The sequence below is a fragment of the Hippopotamus amphibius genome, chromosome 16 (genome assembly GCF_030028045.1).
Source record: "Hippopotamus amphibius kiboko isolate mHipAmp2 chromosome 16, mHipAmp2.hap2, whole genome shotgun sequence".
NCBI classification, from domain to species: Eukaryota; Metazoa; Chordata; class Mammalia; order Artiodactyla; family Hippopotamidae; genus Hippopotamus; species Hippopotamus amphibius.
The window spans coordinates 46,159,820-46,180,886 of record NC_080201.1 but is presented as its reverse complement, the minus strand read 5'-3'; the positions used below and the strand labels follow the sequence as shown (position 1 = coordinate 46,180,886).

At 43.1% G+C, this 21,067-nt stretch overlaps 1 protein-coding gene across 5 annotated transcripts in view; it reads right to left on the bottom strand.

The window, feature by feature from the left end:
• GARRE1 (granule associated Rac and RHOG effector 1) overlaps positions 1-20,110 on the bottom strand; it is an 80,483-nt gene extending 60,373 nt beyond the window's left edge. Inside the window, exon 1 of one of the 5 annotated variants that reach the window (XM_057711455.1) lies at positions 20,053-20,110. The gene's annotated coding sequence lies outside the window, so the exon portion shown is untranslated. Of the gene's footprint in view, positions 1-2,737; positions 2,806-9,902; positions 9,960-13,663; positions 13,816-19,115; positions 19,175-20,052 lie in introns of those variants that run through there. The other 4 variants (XM_057711458.1, XM_057711456.1, XM_057711457.1 and 1 more) reach the window with 4 other exon arrangements.
• Positions 20,111-21,067: the final 957 nt, after the last annotated feature.

Genomic DNA, 21,067 nt, shown 5'->3' with positions numbered 1-21,067 from the left:
TTGGGGAGTGGAGGGAGGTAGGGAGGGGAAAGTCACAGATTCCTTTGAGAAACTGATAACAAAACACTCCATAGTCAAACACAGGTATCCAAAACACCAAAGTTTTCATTCAGTTTTGGATTTGGAGCCTCAGGTGAAGAACCACCTGCCGTCCACACTCCCCGTGCTTCCCTTCCCTACAGAGGAAGGATACACAGAGCTGGAGGCAGCAGGTGACTTCATCAAAACTGAGCTTCACTTCCTGCATTTAGTGTTGCTCCAGCAGATAACCAAACAGGGGAGGTCAAAGGTCAACTAACACATTCAGGGGGAACCAAAGAGAAATACATATTGGATCCCTTGTGGGGTTTTTTTCTGCTTTTTTGATTTTTTTTTTAGCTTAATTTTTTGTTTGTTTTTTGGCCGTACCACATGACTTGTGGGATCTAAGTTCCCCAACCAGGGATGGGAGCCATGCTCCCTGAAGTGGAAGCACACAGTCCTAACCGCTGGACTGCCAGGGAATTCCCATATTGAACCCTTTGTGTGCATATGACTTACTACCTATGAACCTGCATTCTCAAGGTGTGGTCCTCAGACAGTGAGCATCAGAATTGAACTGCTAAACACCAAAGGTGGGGCTTCCTAGGTGGCGCAGTGTTTGAGAATCCACCTGCCAATGCAGGGAACACGGGTTCGATCCCTGCTCCAGGAAGATCCCACATGCCTCGGAGAAACTAAGCCTGTGCGCCACAACTACTGAGCCTGCGCTTTAGAGCCCGTGAGCCACAACTATTGAGCCCATGTGCTGCAATTACTGAAGCCCATGCACCTAGAGCCCATGCTCCCCAAGAGAAGCCACGGCAATGAAGAGCCCGCACACCCACAATGAAGAGTAGCCCCCACTCGCCGCAACTAAAGAAAGCCTGCGCACAGCAAAAGGAGACCCAACACAGCCAATAAAACAAATAAATAAATTTTAAAAAACAAAACAAAACAAAAAAAAACTAGATAGTGTTGAATTCAAGGAAATACCATGGAATTGAAATACCATCCAAGTCCTACCATTTTCAAATGGGATTTTGCCAGAAAACAATACACAAAAAAGGTGGTGACATCCACCTAAGGAGTCGTCTTCATGGCAGTGATCATACCCCAGTGTCACATCCCCTGACAAAATACTACTGGAAGCCTGGTGATGGGTACACACGAGGTCCATCATATTATTTGCTCCACTGTTGTATATGATCAAACACTTCTGTAATAAAAAGTTTAAAATGCACACAAACATGTATATAAGCAGCTGGATACATCCCTTTCATTTTTTTTAATAAAATTATTCTCAATGCTTGCCTTATTTTTTTTTGAAAGCTTTCCCTGAATATTTATCTCCCTGAAGGACTAAAATATGTTCAATCCATTTAAGGACATTTCTGCTATGTATTTTTTTAAAAAGAATTTTCACTGGGAAAATATTCACCATTTATGAATCCACTATTCATGCTACATGGAAATAAATACGCATTGTGAAAGATCTGAGAAGTCAGTTGCAGCCAAGACTTGTAAGATTTAAGTGCTATATTCATGTTTTAATGCTGCCTAAGTTTCTCAAACACATAGCAGAAAAGGACATTTTAGTAGATGTCACATCTTTTCAACACTACAATAATTTGCAAAAATTCTCAATAGATTAAAATCGAACTCAGACCTGATTACATCATTTAAAACATTCCTTTCTGCAATCAAAGTCAACAGCAATTTGTATTTCAAACAATAACAAAGAACATGCTTGAAACTAGACAAAAGTTAAGTATAAAAGGGTTTTCTTGTACCCATAACCGATAAGATTTTTAATAAGTGATCATACTGAGAAAATCTGAAGAGCTTCCCTTTAGAAACTGCAGTGGAAAAGAGAGTGGCTTTGGGAACTGACTGACTGGGTGAGATCCTGGCTCTGCTATGTGACCAGCTATGTGACCTTGGGCAAGTTCTTTAATCTCTCTTTGCCTCAGTTTCATCGTCTGTAAAACAGGGACAATAACAGTAACTACTGTTATTGAGTTAAATGAGTTTATATATATAAAGCACGTAGAATAGTGTCTGACACATATTAAGCACAAAATGTTTGGTGATATTATTATTATCATTCCAATAAGTGAAAGTAAGCAGGCCTTATCATCTTGTCTGGAAAAGTTACTGATAAACAAGAAAGGTCTTGTAAAGTCACCCAATCCCTGAACTAAGCAGAAACCTATGTATTCTAGGGTGGGTGGCATCACATGTTTCAGTGATGTGATAGTTATTATATCTGAATGCAGAGAACAATTTTAAATCCATTTCAGTCATTAAGCCAATAGAAAAAAAGGAGTGAAAAGCAGTCCTGTTGTCAGAAATGGAATGGCACAAAGTAGCTCAATTTCAAGATGACAGGCTAACTACACAGGCACATATACTTATCTCCCCACCTTCCTCAAGTCCCAAAGACAAAACATAAAGATATTTACAAAGGAACCACAACATAACAGTAATGAAAACAGCTGAGGGATATAGTCTATTTGAATGCTGGCCACTTTCTAGAAGACAGAGAGGAAGGAGAAGAAATTGTAATGACAAGACAGACCAGAGCAGAGCCAGACACTTTTCAGAACATGTAAAGCCAAAGCTGGCGGAGAAGCAGACCCCTTTTCCGGGAGGAGCTGGATAAATGCCCAGCTTGAGTCAGCAGGTACAGTCAGGAGCGGGAAATAGGTTCATCTACCTGATCTTCTCCATACTTCTCACTCCGGGTCACTGAATCAGCCAACTTCTATTAAGGAAAGAGGACTGCTGGAAAAACAGGAACCTCTTGTCAATACCCTATATAATCGGGACTTCCCTGGTGGTGCAGTGGTTAAGAATCCGCCTGCCAACTCAAGGGACACAGGTTTGATCCCTGGTCGGGGAAGATTCCCACATGCCACGGGGCAACTAAGCCCATGTGCCACAACTACTGAGCCTGCACTCTAGAGCCTGCAAGCCACAACTACTGAGCCCGCATGCCACAAATACTGAAGCCCTCCCGCCTAGAGCTCATGCTTCACAACAAGAGAAGCCACCACAATGAGAGGCCTGTGCACTGCAACAAACAGTAGCCTCTGCTTGCCACAACTAGAGAAAGCCCATGCAAAGCAACAAAGACCCAAAGCAGCCATAAATAAATAAATAACCTATATAATCGACCTGGTTCTTCATTGATAAGGATCACTAGATAGTAAAAGAAAACCAAGAGGACAAAAAGGAAAATTAAGATGAAAAGCAGATCAGACTTCAGAAGAAACATACATTTTAGGTCCCAGAAAAACACCTGAAAAGAAACTCTAACTGGTATCCTCAGAGAGATTTGAGAAGATAATGCATCCTTAAAACAAAAGCAAGAAAATCATAAATGAAGCAGAAATCAAGGAAGAACTCTTGGAAATAAGAAATATGATTGCCAAGATGAAAAACAACGGAAGAAATAAAATGAGAGTGGAGTAGCGTGTAGGGGACACACACCCACACGACTTGCTTATATTTTTTAAAACAAGCAATGGAAGAATAAACCAAAACCCAATAAAACTGTTTATCTATGAGGTACAGAGAAGAACAAAGGCAAGGAAGGAAGCCATACTTCTCTCAATCTACCTTGCTTTATATAGTTTTATCTTTAGGAAAACGTAGGGCTTCCCTGGTGGTGCAGTGGTTAAGAATCCACCTGCCAATGCAGGGGACACAGGTTCGATCCCTGGTCCAGGAAGATCCCACACGTGCGGAGCAACTAAGCCCATGCGCCACAACTACTGAGCCTGGGCTCTAGAGCCTGCAAGCCACAATTACTGAGGCCCGTGCTCTGCAATAAGAGAAGCCACCACAATGAGAAGCCCACCCATCGCAACAAAGAGTAGCCCCCGCTCACCACAACTAGAGAAAGCCCGCCTGCAGCAACAAAAACCCAATGCAGTCAAGTCAAAAAAAAAATCACATAAATATTTTATATAATTATAAAACAAAAGTAAATAAAAAATAAAAAACAATCCCTAAAAATAAAAAACAGATAAGTGAACCTAAATTATTTATCAAATTGGTGGCATAACCACACAGAGAAGGATTATTTCAGATTAAAACAGCATCTTGACCGTACCTCTCTGATGTTATTGTCAACAAAGGAGAAGAGACACAAATATAAAATCAAAGAAATAAAAATCCTGTGATCCTATCAAATTTGAATCTTTTTTCTTTCTAAAAAGTATACATTTACTTTACTCAAAAGACCTAAACTCACACCCCAGTTGCAATTAATGCCCTTAATACTACCAAATAAAATAAGAACTCCTATAGAAATGGCTGATTCTAGATCTGGGGTCAGAAACAGAAACATAAGCCCAGGAATTCTTAAGCCAGAAATCAGGGAACCCATCTAATACTACCCAGACCATGTCATAGGAACCAGAGTCAACCTGAAGAATAAGCTTTATTAATAGCCAATAATGGTAGAATTTAAGAATCAAAAGAATAACTCTTCTGGAGCAAAATTCATTAAATGTATAAAAATTAACGAGTTCAGACTTGGCAATGGTTTCTTGCATATGACACCAAAAGCAAAGGCAACAAGAAAAAACAGACAAATTTTACTTCATCAAAATTAAAACTCCTTGGGTTTCCAAGCTAAGAATCCGCCTGCCAATGCAGAGGACACGGGTTTGATCCCTGCTCCAGGAAGATCCCACATGCCGTGGAGCAACTAAGCCCGAGCGCAAAAAAAACAAAAACAAAAACAAAAACCTACAACTTCCGTACATCAAAGGACATAACTGAGAGTGAAAAGAGAACCCAAAGAATGGGAGAAAATATCTGTAAGCCATATATCTGAAAAGGAATTAATATCCAGAATATACAAATAACTCATATAACTCAAACTCAAAAACATATAACCAAACAATCCAATTGTCAAATGGGCAAAGGACTTTTTTTTTTTTTTTTTTGGCTGTGTCAGGTCTTAGTTGCGGCACATGGGATCTTTGCCAAAGCACACAGGATCTTCGCCAAAGCATACGGGATCTCTGGTTGCGGTGCTCAGGCTCTTTGTTGCGGCACTCAGGCTCTTCGTTGTGGCATGCGTGCTTCTCTTTAGTTGTGGCACACAGGCTCCAGAGTACGTGGGCTCTGTAATTGCAGCACGTGGGCTCACTAGTAGAGGCACGCGAGCGCAGTACTTGCTGCTCGCGGGCTTAGTTGCCCCGTGGCATGTGGGATCTTAGTTCCCTGACCAGGGATCGAACCTGCACCCCCTGCATTGGAAGGCAGATTCTCTACCACTGGACCACCAGGGAAGTCCCTGGACAAAGGACCAGAATAGACATTTGTCCAAAGAAATAAGACAAATGGTCAATAAACACATGAAAGAATGTTCAACATCACGGATCACTGGGGAAATGCAAAACAAAACCACAATAAGATACCACTTCATATGCATTAGAATGACTATTATAAAAAGAAAAAAAACAACACACAGAAAACATGTTGGCAAGGATGCAGAGAAATTGAAACCCTGTTCATTGCTGGTGGAAATGTAAAATGGTACGGTCACTGTGGAAAACAGCATGGCAGTTCCTCAAACAATTAAACATACAATTAATTACCATGATTCAGCAATTCCACTCCTGAGTATATACACAAAAAAACAGAAAGCAGGGACTCAAACAGATATTTGTACACCAGTGTTCACAGCAGCATTATTCATAATACCAAAAAGGCTGAAACAAGCCAGATGTCCATCAACAGATGAATGGATAAACAAAATGTGGTATAACCATATAATGGAATATTATACAGCCTAGAAAGGATGGAAATTCTGATACACGCTTCAATAAAGATGAACCTATGTGGCAAGCAACCTTTCTACTTGTCAGGCCATAGATCTGCAGAAATCTGGCAGTGGTTGCAGATTTCTTAAGTGGCCTTAAGACAGGTGCTGTGGGAAAGAAGGTGAAGACCATGGTCTTTACTTCCAAAGTCACAGCTAAGTAACAGGATCATCAAGTACCCTGTTTCTCAAGCCTGATATGGATGAAGTGTGCTGGTTATTTCTCTGGGGAGCCTGTCCTCTATCTTTTACCATCTGCTTACAGCATCTTTCAACACACACACAATTTTCCCTCATTTCTCTAGTCAATTATGTTCATCTGTTCTTTTACAGGGTCAGGTTTTACAAGTTAATCTACTTTGCCCAAACCAATATCAAATATAGATGAACCCTTTGAAGAAGACATACAAATGGCCAATAAGAACATGAAAAGATGCTCAACATCATTAGATGTCAGGGAAATGCAAATCAAAACCACTAGGATGACTATAATAAAAAGAAAGGCAATAACAAATGTTGGCAAGGATGTGGAGAAACTGGAATCTGTGGGAATGTAAAATAGTGCAGATACTTTGGGAAACAGTCTGGCAGTACCTCAAAAGGTTAAATAACCAAGTAATTCCACAACTGTGTATACACCCAAGAAAAATAAAAGACACGTCTACACAAAAACCTGTACATGAAAATCCACAGCAATACTATTCATAATAGTAAAAAAGTGGAAACAACCCGATGGCTGACAACTTAGTGGTACAGCCATACAATGGAATAATATTCCTCAGGCATAAAAGGAATGAAGTATGGGAATTCCCTAGCAATCCAATGGTTAGGACTTGGTACTTCCACTGCCAGGGCCTGGGTTCAATATCTGGTTGGGTAACCAAGATCCCAAAAGCTGAGCTGTGCGGCCAAAAAAAAAACTGTGTGTGGGGGGGGAACGGGACGAAATACTGATATATAGAATATGGATGTGCCTTGAAAACACTACCCCAAGTGAAAGAAGCCAGACACAAAGTTCCTATATTGTATAATCCTATTAATATATAATATCCAGAAAAGGCAAATCCATGGAAACAGAAAATAGATTAATGGTTGCCTAGAGCTGGGGCAAATGGGAAGAATGAGGAATGACTGCTAATGGGTACAGGGTTTCTTTTTGGAGTGATGAAAACATTCCGAAATTGTGGTGGTAACTCTACAAATATACTAAAAATCATCGAATTACATTTTAATAAAGCTGTTATTTAAAAATGACTTACATTTTAATAAGTAACAGCTTTATTAAAATGTAAGTCATTTTAATAAAGCTTTAATGTTCTTTAAAAAATAAACATGGGGACTTCCCTGGTGGTCCAATGGTTAAGAATCAGCCTTCCAATGCAGGGGACGATGGTCTGATCCCTGTTCGTGGAACTAAGATCCCACATGCCGTGTGACAATTAAGCCCAAGAGCCACAACCATCGAGCCTGCATGCCAAAACTAGAGAGCCTGCATGCCGCAACTAAGACCCAATGCAGCCAAAAATTAAAAATAAATATTTTTTTAAAAATAAAAATAAAATAAAAAATAAAGTTGTACCATTCCATAAACAATTCCCTCTTCAGAGAAAAAAAATACAGAAAATTCTCTGTCCTCTCTAACCCACGACAATGTAAATCTAAACATCCACCCTTGATAATCTGGGGACACTACAGGAAGTTAGGGAGGTTAGTGAAGTTATTGTCCATGAAGTTCAAAGCCCAACCATTTCCATAGTGTTTTTTGGTCAGTTCAGAGTGACACAAGCCATATTTAGAAATGCACTCCAGAAAAATGCTTTGAAGAATTTTATTCTCAACATTCACAAATTTAAAGTATTTATCTGGACAAGAGAAAACGAAAGATTTAGTTCTTAGTTCCCTCCCTCCTTCGGACTCTACTTTTTTAGCTCCCCTTATGTAACCACATTAAAAAGAGTGACATGAAAAGATGCTAATTCTCCTTGCTTTGCTCCTGTCCCTCTGGCCATTCTTAGTTGCCTCTTTGAGCCACCCCCCTCTGACAGACCTGAAGTGCTGTGGTTCCTCAGAGCTCTATGCTGTGCCCTGGCTGTTTCTAAGCTCAACATTCTCACTGGGAGGATCCCCAAATCCATCTCTCTAGCCCAGATCTTTCTCCTGCTCTCCAGATCCCAAATATTCAACTGTCTAGTGGACAGGTCCCCGAATCAAATGTTCAAAACCAACTCTCTCCAGTCTTTCCGTATTCCTTCCCTGTCTTGGTGAATGGCATCACCATTAACCTACCTGAACAAGCCAGAAACCTGGAGTTACCCTCCACTCCTCACTCTCCTTTATATCCAATTAATCATTTAGTCATATCCTTTCTGCCTCCTTAACATCTTGCAAGTCTTTTTCCTTCTATTTTCACTGCCAATTCAAAGTTCAAACCACCTTTGCCCCCTGCCTGAATTACAGAGGAGCCTCCTGAGTGATCTTCCAAATGTCCGGACTGCTCCTCTCCACATGTCTGTGTGATTAATCATGCCATTCTCTTGCTCAAAGTTGATTATGGCTCTCCATTACCTTCCAAACTTTCTCCCAACTTCCCACCTCCCCCACCCCATTTCTGCCTATTTCTTGCTTGTGCCATCTTTCCTCTCACCACCTACACATTCAGCTCCATCTGCATGGAAAGCTCTCCCAGCTCACTCTCACTCCACCTGGATGTCTAGCTGAGATACTACCTCCTCTGGGAAGTCACCTTGACAAAGACTGAGGTAGGAGTGCCTCTGTGTGCAACCATAACGTCCTGTTTTTAGCCCTGACTTAGCATTATCTTTGCTGCATTGTGATATACTGCATCACATCTGTCAGTTTCCCCTATGTTTCTCTGCCACCTCCAACCACCAAGATCAGCAAGCTCATTCAAGATATTCGAGAGTGCTAAGCACATTGTGAACATTCAACACATATTTGCTGAATGATTAGTTCATCCTCAGTATTTATTTAATGGTTATTTCTATACAGCATTCATATGGTCAGCCTTGCTGTCCACAGAGGCAGTAGTAAGTGCTAGGTAAAACATTCTGCTTAAAAAAAATACAAATGAAAAGCTGACAACATGCCATGTTCACACAAGTACTCCTCAACAAAACTGACCGTTGTTAAATGACTACAATGTGTCAGGCATTATATTTGGAGCTTTGGATACAAAATCTCATTTAATGCTCACTAGAACTGTAAAAATAAAAATAACTGACATTCACTGAACAGCTACTATGCACCAGGCACTGTGCTATGCATGCTACACTTGCTACCTAATTTAACGCTCACAGGGGCCCTGCGAGGCAATTAAAGAGCCTGAGTAAGTTCTTCAAGTTCCTGCCACACAGGTAAGGTAGTAGTCCCCTAAAGAGCTGGGTTTGGGGCCTGAGGGTCTGCCACTAGTGGCAGAGGTCTCCATCACTGCATTATTCCACCTCTGTCAATGATCTAGACCAGGACATTCTGTTTAATCACCCTCAGGAGATCGTTTCAAGCTGTAGGATTCTTGGCAGGAATTGGCAGGAAGTTGAGCTGAAGCAATGAAAAGAAAGGAAAGTGGTCTCCCTTTAGGAGATCATACCCATATGCATTGCTGATGACCCAAATTCACCTCTCCAGTCAAGACCCCTCTCTCCTGGCACTTGACTCATAAGACATCTCCTCAGGTCCTTCAAATGTTACCTAGTCATCCTTCCATTCCGCGGTCTTCCTCTTGCATTGACTGTCTTGGTTAAAGGCACTATGAATCCTGCATCTAAACATAACGTATTATCCCAGATGGTTCCTATTCTGTTCCCTTTCCTTACAATCCTTTACATTCAGTCCTGCCAATCCTGTTCACCACAGTTCACGGTTCAATTCTGTTCACCTGGTCTACCGCAACTGCTGCATAAATGTTGGCTTATTGTTACTGTTACATCCTAAATGCCTCTCTCGCTCTCTCCTTTACACCAGCACTGTTCAGCTGCAAAGAACTAGCCTTCAGGAGCAAGCATTTAGGGCCAAGAGAGAATACCTTCTATGAGGACCAGCAACCAAGCTTCCAGATGCTCAGGCCCCAGATCTTTCAGTGAAAGCCTAATAGACAAAAGCAAAATCTAAGTAGCATGTTAAAAATGTGTGAGAATGTCAGACACTGGGAGAGAAACTAATAGCTCCAATCCCAAGGAACCAAACATTTTATTTTATTCCATTTCACAAAATTAGTAAGTCAGCATTCAGTCTTTTAACACAGTGCCTCTCAACAAAGTCAAGATGATACTACACATACACACACACACTCACTCACTCACACACACAGATGTCTGGCCAGGGGACATTCAGCAACGTCCAGAAACATTTTCTGGTTGTCACAACTGGGGGAGTGCTAGTGGATAAGGCCAGGAATGCTGTTAAATATCCTGCAATGCAGGGGACAGCCCCACTGTCCACCTAAAGACAAAGAATTATCCACCCAAAAGGTCGACAGTAACACTATTGAGCAACTCTGCTAAACAAATTCCTTCCATATTCAAGTACCTAATATATAAAAAGTTACTTCTTTCTGGGAAGATGATGCAAACTTTCCCCATAAGTTAAACTACAACAGGTCCTTTTGAGGTATTACTGGAAAAGAGGCAGGTAAATGCTAAATACCTAGTTGAAAAACAAATGCCGTGAGTTGGGAGGAAGGAGAGCACCATAGAGGCCTTGTCAAAGATCTTGGAGAGCAGATGGGGCTCCTCACTTCACTCTAAGCCTGCCAGTCAAGGCCCCCCAAATCCAGAATCACCTCTCCAGCCTCACTTGCAACAGGTCGCTTCAACACACCCTTCGCTCTTGCCACACTGTCCACCCACAACAGCTGCTTCTCCACAGGGCCACTATCTCCTATTGTTACTACTGGAAAAACCTCTCACCTACTTCACAAAAGCTCTGTCCTCCAGCTGAGCAGCACCCAATTTCCCCCAACCCCTGGCTGACAAGGACATGCCGTCATCTTAACCCAATCACCCAATCATAAGAGTGTGTTCCTACGATTCTTGCAGATGGAGACAGTGCAAAGACAAAGGCGGAAAATGATTTAAATGGCTCAGGCCCTAAAGCCTTGTCCTCTGCCACCTAAAATCAGAGCTTGGCAGCAGCCAGCCAGGAGCTGCCTCACTTCCTGTAGTTGCTCAGTAAAAATAGGAAGTGGGGGAGGAAATTCACAAAGCAGAAACAAAAGTAATCACTGCCTAGCTTCCTGAACACAAATCACTGAGCAGGGAGGGTATCATTAAACCATCAAAACGGAAGGGGAGGCATGGAGAGCCAAGGCCAGAGGAAAGGAAGTCACACTTCTGGGTCCACTAAGCTACTACTTCTGTGCCCAGGAGACTGCTCCCAAAGAAAAATATGTGCAAAACTGGACACTAGTTTATACAGAAAATCTTGAAGGAATACTAACACATGTTAATTTGAAGAATCTTGAAACAACTCCTGAAACATTAAAGTTCTATCAGAGGGTACCTCCTGGTGGCGCAGTGGTTAAGACTGCACTCCCAATGCAGAGGGCTGGGTTCAATCCCTGGTCAGGGAATCAGATCATACATGCATGCCACAACTAAGGAGCCAGCAAGCCACAACTAAGGAGCATGCCTGCCACAACTAAGATCCAGCACAACCAAATAAATTAATTAAATCAAATTAAAGAGAAGTCTATAAAAGTAAAAAAATACCAATGAAAAAGTTTTAAGGAAGCCAAGATTAAACAATACTTTTCCTAGTCAAGAAGTGGCTACTAAAACTGCTATTAAAACAAAACAAAAAAAGTTACTAAATAACTGGTTGACAAAATCTGAAGCCCATGCTCTCCTATACTGAAGTATGAAAACTTAAGTAGATAGAAAAAACCCTACTAAATACAAATTCTATTCATAGAATTCTAAAAAATTCTAATCATAGCTAGAATCTATATCATAGTTAAAATAAAGACGTTTCTACACCTGTGCCCAGCAGCACGGGTCAACCCTGTAAGTTGTGCCTGAATGCTCCAGGCACCGAGGATGCAGAGGTTAACAGCGCTGGTATTAAGGAGCTTCCAGTCTAACGGAGGAACACACTGCTTCCATGCGGTGACACCTGCCTGCCCCTTGTACTGACACTTGCTCTAAAGCAATTTATCATCACAAAATATGCCATTCCTCTATAAAACCAAAGCAAGTTATCATTAGCAGATTTGAAGAGATTTTATATTTGGTAATCTACAAATAACTGATAATTTCAGCTAAGTAAAAGAAATAAATTTTCTAACCACAAAGTGAACAGAGTTGAAATTTAGTTTCAAAATAACACAGGTTAAAAACAAAATAAGCCAGGGAATTCCCTGCCATCCAGTGGTTAGGACTCTGTGCTCTCACTGCCGAGGGTTCAGGTTCGATTCCTGGTCAGGGAACTAAGATCCTACATGCCAAGTGGCACGGCCAAAAAATAAAAAAAAATAAGAAAAATAATAATAATAATAAATTTGCACATCAAAACGCACCCAAGCACTAGGAAAACATTCATGACACCAAACAGTGCTGCTGATGGAAATATGAGTATAAACCACGGAGTGAGAATAACTTAAAGTAAATCATTAATCACAAAACATTGATGTAATTTTTCAAATCCAATTTGTTAAAAAAAATTTTTTAATCTACACCTATTAAAAACCTGCAGTTTACTTATTGTTCAGTGTGTTACAGCATGAAAAGGCCTTGATCTACTCAGCTCTAAGTTTAGTTTTAGCTCAGTTATCCAAGTTTCCAAACTTATTTAAAAAAGTTTTTTTAAAAAAAAGCATGTTGAACTAGTGAAAACTAATGTATCCATTAGAAATTAAGAAAACAAAGTTCTACAGCACTACTCATTCTTAACTTGTACTGTGGAACCTACCCAAAATTAACCTCAAATGACGAAAAACAAGTATTTATCAAGAAGCTTGTATACAAATGGGTAAATTGAACTGTAATATGGAAATTATTTCTCTTACTACAGAGGGGAACTATATAAATTTTAGATAAATACACTTCAGATTCAGGACCATTTCTGAAAATTTAAGGTACCCATGAAAAATTTCATCAATGGATATTATAGAAGCTTCCTCCTCCAGGCTGGGAACATTGACTCCAATTTTGCACACCCAGCAAGACTTTCCATCTCTCAAAAAGAACAGCAAATCAGAGTTACAGCTAGGGAGCTTATTCTTCTCCACAAACATTCCAGCAGGTCAAATATTTAGCAGTGAGGACATTCGAGGAGCCTCCTCCCCATCTCACCCCCACCCCCCACCCCTTCCTGAGGCAGGGAAGACAGCACTGGAGAGCAGGCCTGCAGTGGCTCATGTACTTACCTTGCAGTTAAGATGAAATCTCTCAATATTCAGAGATTTCATGGAAACATGCACTGCCAAAGTGCAATAGTTATGAGTATGGGTTTGGGAGACAGACTGACCTAGATATGAAATCCTGCTCTCAGTAACTGTCAGTTGAATGAATGGCACTTACTAACTCGATGACCTCAGGCAAGCTACCTGAACTCTTGTGCCTCAGTTTCTTCAGTACTGTGGTGAGGATTAAATCCATAAAACAGCACTCAATAAATGGAACTACTGCTCTGAAACAGGCCAGGGACCAGTCAGAGGGCAGCATTTTCTCTTTTTTTGAAATTCTTCATTCTGGCCTACTATCAGTAAAAATACAGACTCCCTCCCCCCACCCCCACCCCATCCCCAAATACCACACAGTTACAACAACTTTCAAAAACACTTCTTACCTACTTGCAGCTCTGGCCCCAACTCCCAAAGTCCTGGCAACAAACTAAAAGGAGCGCTGCCCTGTGTTCTCCAGAGGGGAAGCAGGTCATGGCTCCTCCCATTTCCCTGCCTACCACTCCCTCCTCTTGCAGCCCCAAACTAGAAAAAGAACAGGGACAGTGCTAAGGAATGAATCACCTCGCATTACAAAGCACGTTACAAAATGACTTCAGCACAAGGACACGCACGCACACATACGCACGCACAGTATATCCTCTCCTACCTTCAGACCCAGGGACAAGATAAGTCCTTGTGAGCTGATGAGAGGAAACACGTTCACCTCTCCCTGCCTAGGTTACCAGCACTCAAGTCGGGGAGCCAAGCCAGCTTTCCTCTACGTGTTCTCAGGCATACACATTCCCCTCTGGGACCTGGGAGTGGCGTAGGGGAAGACTCAGGTATTCCCAGGTTCCCCAGTCATAACAACCATCTCACTAGCACCTAATCCCAAAATCATTTTCAATAAGAAAATTACATTTTTTTTCCAGGCAATACCTAGCTCTAATTCCACACTCAAAAACTTTCACATTGATTCTTTGCAACTACCAACTTGAAAAAACACGTATCTGACAGTGGCCTAGACACAAGGAACATACTCTAAATGGTTAAAAAAAAAAAAAAGAAAAAGCAATACCATCTAGGAATGAATCCTAGAAATAAACTCAGAAAATGTAGAGGCCTGCCACTGGCTGCAAGCACCAACCTGGAAGTAACCCATATGTCCTGTATTAAGGGGTCCATTAAAGAAAATTACACAGCAACACTTCACAACCACTTGAAAGGTCAAGGTAGAACTACCACATTTCATCAAGCCTAAACTGTCATCATTATAAACCCTATCATTATTTTATATATGCTAAGAAAAACTCTGCCAGCTAACAATGACCTGCCACAGCACGACATATCCCAGTTTCAGGCTCCCTCAAGGCTCTCCGCCATCTTATTTCTTTCCCTCAGTCCATCTGGGACACACATCACGCCTGGATCATGCCTCTTTGTGTCCTTTTCTTTCACTTTTCCTAGAAGTTACCCATATTTAAGATCCTCTGTTTCAATGAAACCATCTTAGCCCCCTTCAGTTCCTACGGAGCCCTTCTGGAGCTCCTGCTGCCTCCACCGCCACTGCTCATCATTAGCTCTGTGTGTCTTCCCTTTCCAGGTAAACTGCAAGCACACAGAGACAGAGACTGGACACATCTTCACATTCTCTTCAGTGCGTGACACAGGTGTTTTACCACCACCACCAACAAAAACTCACACCTGTCCGGAACTGTTCTAAGGACCTCAGAAATATTAACTCCTTTAAGCCTCACTATAACCCCAGGAGGTAGGTACTATTACTTTCCCCATTTTCAGACAGGGTAAACTGAGGAAAAGAGAGGCTATATGACTTAGAGGTTAGTGACCAGTTAAGTGGTAGAGGCAGGACTTGAAGCAGTCTGGATATAGTCCTTGCCCTTAAACTTTGAACCTACTTGCTCCTGGGTGCACTGACAAAGCCGAGAACCAGAGGTGGGTAGTCGTGACAGGTAGGCTCTTCTTTCTGAACTGCTTGTTCAGAGAACCAAGCTGCAGTTGTCAAGGAAGACTTCCAGGTGAAGGCTGTGCTTGAGCTGAATACTGTAGGAAATAGTGAGTTCAGCACCACAGGAAGGGGAGAGGACTTTTAGGCAGGGCCATGACGGCTGTAACAGTGTAGAGCTGAGCAAGTTGGAGGTATGTGAGCTGCAGGAGATTTAGGGTGAAGGGTGGATACATATGAATATGGGGGTAGAGGGAAATAAGACTGGAAAGTGGGGCCAGGTTTTGAAGATATAATTAATAGCAGTCTCTAACTTATTGGGCATAACAATGTGTCAGGTGCTGTGTTCATCCCTTAGACTCACTGTGCTAGCCAGGTTTGGTGTGAAGTGCTTTGTGTATATTACCTTGTTTGGTCCTCATAATAACCCTCTGATGTAGGTATTTACTACTGTAAGAGAAGTGACATGTTGAATGGCCCCTCAGTTCAGCCATTGAACTGTTTAGCTTCAATGTGTTCAGCCTCACAGTGCTACAAGGCTAACCCTTGATATCTGCTATACATTTAAAAGCCTTGGGACTTCCTAGGTGGTGCAGTGGTTAAGAATCTGCCTGCCAATGCCGGGGACACGGGTTCAAGCCTTGCCCCAGGAAGATACCACATGCCGCAGAGCAACTAAGCCCGTGTGCCACAACTATTGAGCCTGCCCGTGAGCTGCAACTACTGAAGCCCACGCACCTAGAGCCCATGCTCTGCAACAAGAGAAGCCACCACAATGAGGAGAGTAGCCCCCCACTCGCCACAACTAGAGAAAGCCCGTGTGCAGCAACGAAGACTCAGCACAGCCAATAAATAAATAACTAAATTTATTTTAAAAAAAAGAATTTTAAAAAAGCCTTTTGTGACTCCTATTTCCTGATGAAGTCCAAGCCCACCAAGATTCCAGAAGGCCAGTTACAAAGTTCATAAATACTCATGAGAGCTAATACCTATTGAGCACTTACTGGGGGCCAGATAGCAAAGAGGAAGGTGATACTATTATCCCCATTCCTCAGATGGGGAAACAGAGAGGTTAGCCAGCATCCCAAAGCCAGGATCTGGCCAAGCAGTCTGGATGCAGACCACTCACAACAGGAAATCTCCATGTGAAGCCATGTGCTAATCGAAGGGTATTAGAACCATGGAAGCAAAGCAAAGGAAAGATTCTCCTCACTAAAGGCATCAATAGAGATGCACCCATCTGCTTCGAAGTGCAAAGGTCCAGTGGAGGACTGCACAGAGCTCCTCTGGCCCAGATGGTACTACAGACACATCACCCAATTCTTCTCTTGGACTCACCACCCCAATTTCCACAGACATCATCCCAACTCTCTCCTTCTAGAATCAGTCTTTCTTCTGAGGATATAAAATTAAGTTTAAGCAGCTGGCCACAAACACATTCCAGTCATGCCTTCCTAGGGTTATAGCTGGGTCATTTTGGTTAAACTTAAAAGTTTTCCCTGAAATTCTCAAAACTGCATTTACAAAATGTCTCTTGGCTTGTATCTTTTTCTATAGAAAGCTGATTTAACACTTATTCTGATTTCATTCTCAGATGATCACTGATTCATTCAACAAATACTTAACTGATCCCAAAACACTGTGTTCTAGGCCCTGGAGATAGCAGCAGTGAACAAGACAGGCAAGATCTCTAAAACCTGTCCCCTGCTTCCAGGCACTTACAATACTTGATGGCAACTGCTTATTTGGTTTTCTTTCCTAGGCTGTGCCTTCCAGCTCTGTATTCCAATGTTTCAGCACAGTAACTGGCCTATACTGTAAATACTCCATAAATGTGAGATAACTAAATTCATGACTAAATCCACTGGGTCTCATTTTTCTAATCCAGGGTGGGATCAGATTATGTCTTAAATCCCTTACAGCAAAGGTACAAGTTTAAATCAAACTGCAGGGATAGAAAGCAAATGGCAAATACAACCCAAATCAAGAAGGAAGAAGAGGGAATTCCCTGGTGGTCCAATGGTTAAGACTTCCAGGCTTCCACTGCGGCAGGCGTGGGTTCAATCCCTGGTCGGAAAACTAAGATCCTGCACGCCGCATGGCATGACCAAAAAAAAAAAGAGAGAGAGAAGGAAGAACGGTTGTGGTAGGTCAGCTGGTAAGAACTTGAGAGTCATGAAGTACAGGCCGCCTCGGTAAGCAATGAAGGGCTTCAGCACCTGAAGAAAGTATGGCCTCAGGAACAAGTCCAGGGATCAGCTAAGAGTAAGAGAAAGAAATTACTTGCAGCAAAGTCTGAGCTGGGGTCACTGAGTGCAAACAGGATGAGCGGGTGAAATGGGTCTCTACCAGTAGAAGTCACATACTGGGTAAGTGGCAAGGAGCATGCACTGGGGGAAAGAGGTTGAGATACTAAGCTAGGCCTTAGAAAATGCTCCCAGACAGATGTGGGACTAAGAGAAACAGCAAAGACAAGTGAAACAGCACAGTCACAAAGTTAAGACAATGACCACGATAGCCTAAGTCAAGAAGGCCAACCAAGAGGAGACGCGCAACAGCAAGAAAGTGTGGCTCACCATGCCAAATACTTATGGTCAAGGTCAAGAGAAATGAGCAAGCAGCAGCCACTGCATCTATCAATTATGGAACCCTCAGAAGGACAGTTTCAGTATGGATAAAGACATCTGAAGCACAACCCCTGACACATTCAGGCTCTCAGTGAACTTATACTAAGAGAAAATGGCATCCTGCTTTTTCTGTAACTCCAAAAAAGCAATTCCTTATTCAAACTAACATTCTCTATCCATCTTGGAAGGTCATCGTTTTCCACTAAGCACAAAGTCACAAGAGGGAAAAGGAGAGAGTGGACATTCAATTCATGTGATGCCCCAGTCTACTAGCTCTCAGAAACAATCATTTTCCTATAGACTAGTTCACCCAGCTTGACAGAAAGCTTCTGGTATATTAGGCTTTGGGTTTTCAACAGAATAAACATTTAGTAAAATTCTCAGCAGAATCATGTGCAATTTGTTAAAAATTTTTTAAAGAGGATGCTTAAAATATGTTGTCTTCCAAAAATCCAGAGATAATTTTAGATTGAAAAATCCAGGCTTGCCAAGGGAATCTGAGAACTTTTCTATCTTGGTCTCCGATGCTAACCTACGTATTCATGTGCAAAAATAGAGGAAGATTAGAATCTCAAATGCCAGACTGAAAAGTTGCCACAACAAACCTGAACTCTTCATATGGAGTTTGTTACCTTGTCAGCAAGAAAGCAAATGGAACAGCAATAACTAAACTTTTTTTACTTCAAAAGGTAAAAAGAAAAAAGTCTCAGATATGAAATACATCCTGCACTTGCAAAGGAAAATGATTTTTAAAAAAGATATTGTAAATGGAATTTGAAAACAGCATACACAAAATCTAAATATCAAATTTGTAAGTAGTCCTTTACAAACACACAGGACTTTAGGTCTAAAATATGATAAAATGGCAATTATAGCTTATTCAATAAAGTTGGAAAAACTAACCTATTTGGAAAATACTTCATTCTTAAAACCAAATTTTAAGTAAATTAAATAGCTAAAAGTAAAACAAAATAAAACCATGAAATGAGAAGCAAATATGGATGGATGTTATAAATACTGGGATGGAGAATAATTCCTGAGGTGCCAACAAAAGGAAAAATAACAATTTGTATTTTTAAAATGAATGTTACCTTTGACCTCATTTATAAATTTATCCCTAAACAACAATCAGACAAATCCTTTTGCCAGAACTGTCTATCTTGTGACGAATTGGAAACAATCTACATGTTCACCAGTAGGGCTTGGTTAACTTATGATATACAATGGTGTATTATGAAGTCCATAAAAGTGAATAATATATACCTGTATTTATTGATGCCACCAAAATGTTAGTAATGGCTGTCACTGAATGGTAGGCTGGCGGATGACTGTCACTTTAAAAAGTATTGTCACAGCACTATCTGTGCTGTCTTGAATATGAAGAAAGGAGAACGAATTGCTTTTATAATGGGGGTGAGGGGCGGACACAAGCTAGTTTCAAATTAGCCGCCTCCCCGCCCCCCGCCCCAAGCTGAGTATTTATCTGGCAAAAATTTGTGAGGAGAATAAACAAAATTCTTATCATGCCAACCAGGCATGCTTCTTTCTTCGCCCCGCGCGGAGCAGGAAGACACACCTCTGACCCTACGCTCGCCCCCCAGCCGTGGGTCCTTCGTCCTCAGCCCCGGCCCTCCGGGGGTCCCCGCGAAACCTCCCCTGGCCCGACTGCGCCAGCGGGCTCAGCGAGGCCGGAAAATCGTATTCCTCGGGGCTCGGCCGCGCAGGGAAGGTGCGCGCAGCCGACCGGCAGCCGCGCGGCGGCGTGAGGGCCGCGTCCCTAGGCAGTCCCGGCGGACCCCGGGACCCACAGGCCGCCGTCCCTCCGCGGACTGTTCGGCGGGCTTCCGGGAGCGGCTCCCGGCGCCAGCCCGACCTCCCCGGCCCCGGCGGCCCAAGGGAGCGCCCCCCGCCCATCCTGTCCCGCGTCCGCGGGGCCCCAGCCGCGCCCCCGGTCCCAGGCACGAGCCAGGAGGCCCCTCCAGGCTTCCGTCCGCTCGGCCAGCGCTCCCAGAGCTCGGCGTCCTCCACAGCGGACGGGCAAGGGGCGGGAGCCGACGGCCCCAAGCCCTGCGGCCCCCAGCGGAGCGGCGCCCTCCGAGCTCGTCCGGTCGCCAGCCCCGGCCGCGGCCCACCGCCCACCCGCCACCCCCGGAGCCCGCCCGCCTGCGCCAGGCAGCGCCCACTCGCGCCCGCTCCTCACCTGCGACGCGCCCCGGCCCCCAGCGCACCGCCCGGACCGGCTGTGTACACCGGAAGTGACGTCGCCGGGCCGGCCCCGCCCCCGCCCCAGGCGGATGCCGGGTGGCTGCGGACCGAGCCGCCGGGAACGGACTGCCCCCCACCCCGCTGCGCGAGCGGAGCGGAGCGGGGGCGGCCCTGCACCCCCTCCCTAGGGACGGAGGACCTCCAAGTGGGACAGCCAGGGTGGGGGTTGAGGACCGGCAGCCGGAGCCCTCAGGGTCGCCCTGATTCTCCACTGTGACTTGGCCTCCGGGCGGGAGGGGTCAGCTGCATCCTCACAGATTTATGATGAAAATTAATTACTGAAAAATTGAGCTCTTACCTAGATGCCAGGTTCTGGCAGGAGCTGTAGGAACCGGATAATGCCCTCTCCCTCATACGTTTATTCTCTACCCAATAATTGTTATAAATGCGCTTGATGATATACTGCCAATTGCGACAAGGGGTAGGAGAGGAAAGTGGAAAAGGGAGGGAGAGAGTCCCTTGACCTAGGGAAGGAGGGTTATCAGGGAATTCTTCGCTCAGGAAAAGAGCACGAGTTGAGGTCCTAAGAGCGGGGTGGGGGTGTGGGAAAAGTTGAAGAAGCGGGAGGAAAGGATATTATGGCAGAAGTAATAGCAGTTGTCTTTGGTGGCTTTGTGTTCAAGAAACTGAGGTGGTGAGAAAGCCTCACCTGAGAGCAAGGGGTGATTTTACCATACTTGTGGCTTTAAAGGGATTACTTGGACTACATTGTGGAGAAGGACTAGAGAGGAGAGGCAAGAGTGGATGTAGATTTGTATGCCCATGTCATAGTAGCATTATTCATAAAGGTCAAAAAAGTGGAAGCAATCCAAATATCCATCAATGTATGAATGGATAAAATGTATATCCATACAAGGAATATATTCAGCCTTAAAAAGGAAGAGGATTCTGACACCTGCTACAAATGGATGAACCGTGAAGACATTATGCTAAGTGAAAGAAGCCAGTCA